The sequence below is a fragment of the Mastomys coucha genome, unplaced genomic scaffold, assembly GCF_008632895.1.
Source record: "Mastomys coucha isolate ucsf_1 unplaced genomic scaffold, UCSF_Mcou_1 pScaffold1, whole genome shotgun sequence".
Lineage (NCBI taxonomy): Eukaryota > Metazoa > Chordata > Mammalia > Rodentia > Muridae > Mastomys > Mastomys coucha.
The window spans coordinates 84,009,785-84,018,048 of record NW_022196891.1 but is presented as its reverse complement, the minus strand read 5'-3'; the positions used below and the strand labels follow the sequence as shown (position 1 = coordinate 84,018,048).

At 43.6% G+C, this 8,264-nt stretch overlaps 1 long non-coding RNA gene across 1 annotated transcript; it reads left to right on the top strand.

Moving 5' to 3' along the window:
* Window positions 1–915: 915 nt before the first annotated feature.
* On the top strand, window positions 916–2,673 carry LOC116071856. Its single transcript, XR_004111208.1, has 2 exons — window positions 916–1,068; window positions 2,496–2,673. It is a non-coding gene; the product is annotated as an uncharacterized LOC116071856 (long non-coding RNA).
* Window positions 2,674–8,264: the final 5,591 nt, after the last annotated feature.

The window sequence follows — 8,264 nt, the reverse complement described above, 5'->3', positions numbered from 1 at the left end:
GGGTCGAGTCAGTAAGGTAGAAGACTGACATATATTAGGCCCTGGCAGAGAGCAGAGCAGAAAAGAGGAATGGACGGAGGACCTCCCAGAGAAACTATCATTTGAGTAAAATACTGAAAGAGACAGAGGGTAACACTGGCCTCTTGGGGCAATCTAGTAAAAGTCTCTCAGACACTGAAAGTGGGATGAAGGGGCTGGGGAAAGAGGGGAAGCCGAGAGGGGTGAGAACCAGCGGTGTCTGCTGAGGACATAGTAAGAACTGCCCATGGTGTCAGCCCTTAAGCGGCGGACAGTATACTCTTGCTAACACTGACAGATTCATACTATCTTGTGTGATTAGAAAACATCAATGTGGTGGCATGTGTGTGTGTGTGTGTGTGTGTGTGTGTGTGTGTGTGTACAGCAGTTTGCAGAGCAGAGAGGACACGGACACACACACACACACACACACACACACACACACACGAAAGGTCAAAAGGCAGTCATGATGGCACTATCCAAACACCAGCAACCCATTTTTTTAAAAAAAAACCATTTTTTTAAAAAAACAGGCTCTTTCTTTAGTCTTGTATTCACCAAGCATGCTAGGCTTATAGGCCAGAAAGCTCCATAATTCCCCGATGGGATCCCAAGTGTCTCTGCCCACTGATGAGTTCTGGGGTACCTAATTCAGTTCCTTGTGCTTGTGAGGCCAACGCTTTAGAAACCGAGCCATCCCTGGCCTCCATCCTCACCCAGACAGTTGGATGTGAGTTCTGGATTCAGGAAAACACTCAGGCAGTGACACGAACTTGTAGCTGATATTTAAAAAGCACGCCCACTCAGTCAAGTCGTCTGAACTTAAACGCTGCAGATTTTCCCAAGCTCTGCAACGAATTCTCAATCCGTCAGTTAGTTATCAAGCAGCATCCGGTGGCTGACATCCGTTGCTCGGAAGTTGGCCTCTAGTTTCTGGAAAGGTCTACGGCTCAGCTTTTGTACCTCCCCGCCCACACCTATGCTAACGTCCCAGAAGGCACTGCGTCTCGGGCATCTGCGCCTGTTGTGTTGATGGTTGCTCTAAGCTTGGTAAGCTTCCTGTGTAACGAGGCACCCTTCTCTATCCAAACACTCAGAAACCTCAAGTGGGCTGTGTCTCGTGGTATTTAAAATGGCAAATGGAGGGCTGAGGAGATTACTGGCTGCTCTTCCACACACAGGGCTTGAGTTCAATTCCTAGCAACTGCACGGTGGCTTACAACCATCTGTAACGGGATCTTTTGCCCTCTCACGGTAAGCAGGTGTAAATGCAGATAGAGCATTCATCAATCAATCAATCAATCAATCAATCAAATTTTAAAAATGACAAATGTATACAATGCAAGTTTTGGCAAAAATTTGCTTCTAAAATATAGGCTATTATAAAATATTGAAAACCAAAACCAAAATAGCAAAATGCTTTAAAAAAAAAAAAACTCAGAAAACACTTTTGGAAGCAATATTCTAATTCTTTTTCCCCTCTCCTCCCCTCCCCTCCTCTCTGTCTGTCTCTGTCTCTGTCTGTCTCTGTCTGTCTGTCTCTCTCTCTCTGAGTTTCTACTATACAGACTCCGGCCACCTTCACTTCCTACCTGCCAATCAGTCAGTCCCTCGAGTAGAAAGGCATACTATTGCTTACTGACAGCCAGGTGGCACCTGCCTCTCATGAACTGTGCTCCTCAATCAGGGTCTGCCTAGGACTGGACTCAGGGTTTTATCGCTAATTGTGATCGAATGCTTTTGTATTCTGTGTAGTCTATGGTGGCTCGCCCTCCTCACAGACAGTCCTGGTCCACCCCAGTCTAGTGTCAGAAGGGGGGAGAGTGTTAATTGGCCCCTGGAAAACAGGTAGGCAAATTCAGGGCGTAAACAGCAAGCCTGCCAGGCTGCTGAGAAGCCGGCCTGACATTTAAATACGAACGGATGTGCTCTTCCTCGCTGGGGTCCTCCAGAGCTTTCAACCTTGACCTACAGGGAACACCTTTTCTACAAGTGACAGGTAATTTAGCTTTCTTGCTAAGTTCCGGGGCTCTCTGGTGGTGAATTATGTATGGTGCCTCCACGATACAGGCACCTGTCCACTGAGAGCCAAACCAAAGCTGATAGATTCCTCTTAAAGACCTTAGATTAGATAGAAACTACCTTTTTCCCCCTAGAAAAGTCGTCTGGATGTCAATCACTCGGCCTACCCTTTCCTCCATGATTTCAGGGACTCGAGCTTTGCTAAAAACAGACTGGTTCTGGGGGCAGGTGCTCAGGCTTCTTCCATTGTCTCAAAGAGTCCCGAGCCCTTTTTAATTGTGGAAGTGAACTTGTGAACAATGAATTACCTGTGCTTGCGCCCCCATCAACATGGATTTTAAGATAACTCATTAAACTGCATTAAAGAAATGTGTCATACTGACTCCTTTTTAGCAATGATGTTTGACCAGTTTTAAAAGCAGCCTTTTGTTTCTTTTGTTTGTTCTTTGAGACAGGGTCTCTCTGACAAGCCCTAGAACCCTCCCTGGTCATCCTGGAACTCACTGGAGGGCCTTGAACTCACGGACATCTGCCTGCCTCTACCTCCCAAGTGCTTGGATCAAAGGCTGCTGCCACAGACACCTTGGAAAGGAAAAGCCGCTTTCGAAGTGAAAACAATAATTCCACCCCGCACTCTAGGTGTACAATGTCATTTGGGAGACATAAATATTTCAGTGTGAAAAATAGGTAAGACATAAAGGCAGTGGGGTGGCAAATCTCCTTATAGACACACATACACGGGCAGGACCCAGAGGGCTGGACCTTTTGCAGCAAGGCTTAAAGGGCTCCAGGTGAGGAGTGGGTGTGTGTGTGGTGGGAGTCAAGGAACACTGGTAAGAGGAGGCAGGCAGGCCTTCTCCAAAATAAAGCACACTTAGACCCTGCTCAGGTGGCACGTGGCCAGCCGGGCTTCTCAAACCCAGAGCACTACACCAGCGCAACAGATTATCTGGGCTTTGAGCAGCCCTGTGGATTTTCCTGTTTCCGTGCTAGGGGGTCATGCTGGTGAGCGAGAGCACACGTGAGCTCAGCCTTGAGAATGAGGCACCTATACAGGAAGCTGCCCTTATCCTGGGGTGATGAGAGCGGGGAATCCGCTTGGTGCGCTGGGAACCTCTCAGTCAAACACACTGACCTTTGAACCCACTGGCCCTCCCCTTCCCTACTTCTGAAGCTACTCCCTGACTTCCTGTCTGTCAGAGCCAGGAAGGGAAATAGGATCACCCTATGAGTCAAGGGCAAGCAGGTCCATTCCCATTAAGGATGGGATGTAAATGGGGAGGACCCTCCCGAGATGAACCCCTCCCACAGCCCGGTGCTCTAGTCTCCCTACGGGGAGCGGGCAGTGGAATCTCATTAGAAAACTAATACAATAAAGACATGCAGATCTTAAGGGTGGGTGAGGAGCGCAAATCAAATTACCTTCATTACTTTATTCTGCACCTCACAGCGCTTCTGCCAGTGGACAATTGCATTAGATCACTGGGGCGATCAAAAGGCAAAAACTCCCTGGAAATTCATTGTCTAAAGCCAGACTAGGGGGCAAGGGAGTCCCAGAGGAGGAGGCAGGAGTAAATTGTGTTGACCCAAGGCATAAATTTATGACACCTATCCACATTCATGCTAGGCCTTTTGCTTTTCAGCTCCCAGGTCAATGTCTTGTTTTATGTTAGCTGTGCACATGGGTCTGGGAGGAAGGAAAATAACACTAGCCGGCTATGGAGACTCACTTGACTTTTAGAGCCTTGCTTCTTACAATGTCTAAAATTCACGAAGCCCTTAGAATTGTTTACTACACACACACACACACACACACACACACACACACACACACTTTGCTAGAATAATTCTGGACTTCATGCCAATACCTTATATAGAGAGAAACATGAACATTTAGAAGGGAAAAATGTAAGCATTAAATAAGTGGCCTAAGTATTTTTTTTAACATGAGAAAAGGAAACTACAATCACAGGTGATGTGTTCTGAGAATTAAACTACAGAAAAGCATGATAGCACAATGCGCTGCGATAGAACTCAACACATACCGTACCTAGCAAGAGCTGAGGGAGTTACTAGGTGCTAGTATTTCCATCTTGAATGTACTGATGTGCTCGTTGCACTACTTAGCCTGTTGCACTATTGGGAAGTGATAGGGCCCAGTAGGGTGTGATGATTAGCTTTGGTACCTTGACCCAACCTAGATCACGTGGGAAGATGGTCAATGAGGGGTTATGCACATTAAATTGGTCCTAGGGCATATCCGCTGTGGGAACGCTCTACGTTAACTGATATGAAAGTATCCAGGCCACTGTAACACCATTCCTGGGCAGGAACTCTGAACTGCGTCTCAGTGGAGAAATAGATTTGAGGACAAGCAAGCGAACTTTCCTTTATGTCTGCTCGACCATGGATGTGATGTGGCTGGCTGAAGTCCTGCCTACGCTCCCCTACCATGATGTAAACTGAAGGAAACCCCTTTCTTTACTAAGTTGCTTTGGATACAGTATTTCATCACAGCCACAGAAACAAAACTAGAACAGCGGGGACATTGGGAACCCAGCCTCCTTCCTCTCTTTGCTTCTTAGACACCATGAGGTGAACAGGTCTCCCCACCACAGGCTTCCAACACAATGTAGATGTCTGCCACAGACCTGAAGCAAAATGGTCAAGTGATCACAGAGTAAAATCAAGCTATGAGCCAAAATAAACGTTTCCTATTTATAAGCACTTTCTCTTGGGTTATCTGTCACTGCAACCAAAAGCTAAAAAAAATAAAATCGAAGTTGAAATAACACACACCAGAAAATGAAGAGGCACTCATTGGAGTCCTGGGATGTGGACATTAAAAAAAAAAAGACACAGGAGCCAGCTAAAATAGTTCTAGTGACCAAAGCTTCGCCTTAGGATTTTTAAGCTTTTAAAGTTATGTTCTCTTTTTTGCTGCCCTTAGCAACTGCACATAGTGAACGGCCAGTTTCTATGGGTTGATTTGTAAGGGAATGGGTTGCATGGAATTTCAGATAGGCCTTGGGACCAGCAGGCACTTGAATCTACCAGTTAACTTGGTAGAGCGGGGGTGAAGCCAATGAGAGGAAAGAGGATCTGTGTATGGAAAGAAAATGAGTGAGAGAAAGGCATGCAGGCAGCCACACGAGAGAGAGTAACAATTTTACACGTAAAAATGACCCATCTCAACATTAAAAAGAAAATCCTTTCGTAGATTTCTTACAACTTTTGAGCAAGAAAGCCGTAACTTAGAGCATACATGAAATCCCTACACACCCATAGTTCCATACTTAGACAAAACTAGCTGGCATAGGAAGAATAGGAAAGAAGCATAAACGCTCCATGCCTAAATGTGGGCTGCGCATGGTGACATCTTTCTAGAAAGGCAATATGAAAAGAAAGCAGATGTGATGTAACATACCAGCACTCCTAGTTCTCAGAGTCTGAGGGAGGATGACTGAAAGTTCAAAGCCAGTCTAGTACGATCCTGTCTCAAAAAAAAAAAAATATGAAGGGAAAAAAAAATCTAGCACACACACACACAGTGAAGTGGGTAAGCCTGTCAGGCCCTGCAACTTCAGCCAGTGGATCTAGGTCCTTATCAATTCCGATACTTCAGAATTTTGGTGTGTGTCCTTGGAATGATAAAAATGACACTTTACCTCTGTGATCACGCTCCTAAAGACCCACAGCCCCAGTCTAATCATATGGGGAAAAAAAATCCAACTATTTTTAATTGTAGGGCAAAGTACCTAACTAGCACTCCAAAAAAAAAAAAAAAAAACCTGTCAAGGTCAGCAGAAATGAGAAATGTCTGAGAGACTGTCACAGTCAGGAGGAACCTCAGGTGGGTTGATGAATAAATATAGTGTCCTAGACCGGGCCGGAATAAGACACTAGATAAAGCCAATGGGACATTAGCCAGTGTGGACATTAGCCAACAGAAAACCAGTGGCTCACGCGTGAACTTAGCAAATCATGGTAATATACTAATAAAAGGATGCTTGGGTATATGGGACACTTGTCTTTTTGGGTTTTGTTTTCAATACATCACAAATCGTCCTAGATAGCCTGGCTCTTGCTCTCAAAGAACTTCCTATTAGGTCAGAAAGGAGTCAGAGCTCTTTGCATCTTTTCCTGAGCTTTTCCAGCTCCCAGACTACTGTCAAACTGGGCTTAAAGATGTAAAGTATTAGGAAATCGTTACTGGCATCATCTGAAATGACTAGTATATGAAGCCTAATCAATTTGATGTACAGGCAGGTTGTATTTAAATGTGTTATTACTGACTACACCTAACACCCAGCAAAGCACTAGAGTGCAATCTTCTCTTGTGGTCACCTATACATCTCTCACTCCATTTTACACACACAAGACTTCACATCTAAGCATCTTACCACACTCTCCAAGAAACTGTAGGGGATAAAACATGCCTCTGTGGACTAGCACCCAGACAATCCAGACTTAGCATGAATTCTATGCAGCTGCAAAGGACAAATGGAAAGGGAATATAGAATTTACAAATAAAAAAAAAAACTTTAAAACAAAATAAGAATTGCAACATTTGCATGACTAATTTCAAGATAACAGGCATAAACAACACATTATTTATCTTGATTGTTGGGACTACGACTTTTAAAGCTAGTTTCAAAGAGAAAAATGAACTTTGATCAGGCCTTACTGAGAGAGTGAGCGGAGTATGGATTGGGTCACAAAGTAGATCTCAGGCAGTTATAGCAGAGGTAACTGGAAAGGAGTAAACGAAGAGGGGCATGAGGGCTAGAAGAGTGGAGGATCTCTGTGGACGACTAGGGCTGGTATTGATGGAGGCCACCAAGAAACTTTGTTAACTTTATGGGCAATTATAATTTGAGGGTCAATCTATTTAGAATTCTTGGGATGGACCACTAATAAAATAATGGCTTGGCTGTGACAATTATTTTTCTTACGAGACAAACTTTTGTGAATCAATCTAGAGCATATCTACCTATCTGAATTTATTACATATATGCTTGTGGCATATATATATATATATATATATATATATATATATATATATACATACACATACAGGCATATATGCACACACATGTAAGGTACATGTTTCTGACCTTATATAAACTATGTAACCCACTCACTGGCCAATGATGGTAGAAATCTACTCCATAACATTCAACTAACTACTATCTAAGTATTCCAGAGACAGTAATTTGATAGACAGGATGCACTAGGACCTACAGGACCTGAGAAAAATATTGGGGGAGCTGTCTATGTAAACAACTTGATTTTCAAAATTCATGATCTCACCAAGTGTAGTGGTACATGCACTTGGGAGACAGGAGAGACTTCAGGGCCAGTCTCAGATACATAATTAGTTAAAGACTACCCTTGGGTAACATGAGGCCCTGTCTCAAAACAAACAAAACAAAAAACCATGATCCCATGTGAGATGTAGTGGTTTATTGATGACGTTCTACAACAAATTGGTAGAGAATGAGAACAAGTACACATTAGTTTACTGTTCCGTCATTATACATGGAAATTCCATCAATGCCTACTCCTTGAAGAACTATTTCTCTGTATTTCTTAAGTTTCAAACATCACATCCTTGGCTATCTTCAGACTTCCCATCATAAGAAAAAGTAATTCTCTGCTCAATATCCATGGTTTCTCAAAACCTGCTTGCATTAAAGAATATCAACCATTTCTTCTCCGGATTCTTGATACCATTTATTTGGAGCTGTTCAGAGCCTCTACACCACGGTACTAAGCATCAATACTGACTAGTGACTCCCAAGGCTGCCACTACATTTCACTGAGGATGACTACTAACAGAGGACTATTTAAAGTACACAGGAAAATAAAAATGCCATTGCATTTCCTGGTTGTGCGAAGTTTAGCAACTAGAACTGTACACTTAAACAGATATTTCAACCATAACTACTCCTGAACCCTGCGCTGTTATTAATACACTTCCAAAATGCCATCCTTCATCCTGGGCTTCACCCCTGCCTTCCTTAGAGTGCCTAAGGAGCGCTTAAGGACAGTCCCATTCCCATAACAAATACCTGTCCCTTTCTTTTGTCTTCTTAGCCCAAGTTCAGAAAATTTACTTTGTTAAAACAATTTGATATCTTAAGCATTACTGAGCCAACGGGACATCAGAATAAAAGTTGTCTAAAGTAAAGGTACAGCACATTAACAAACAAATGATCCTT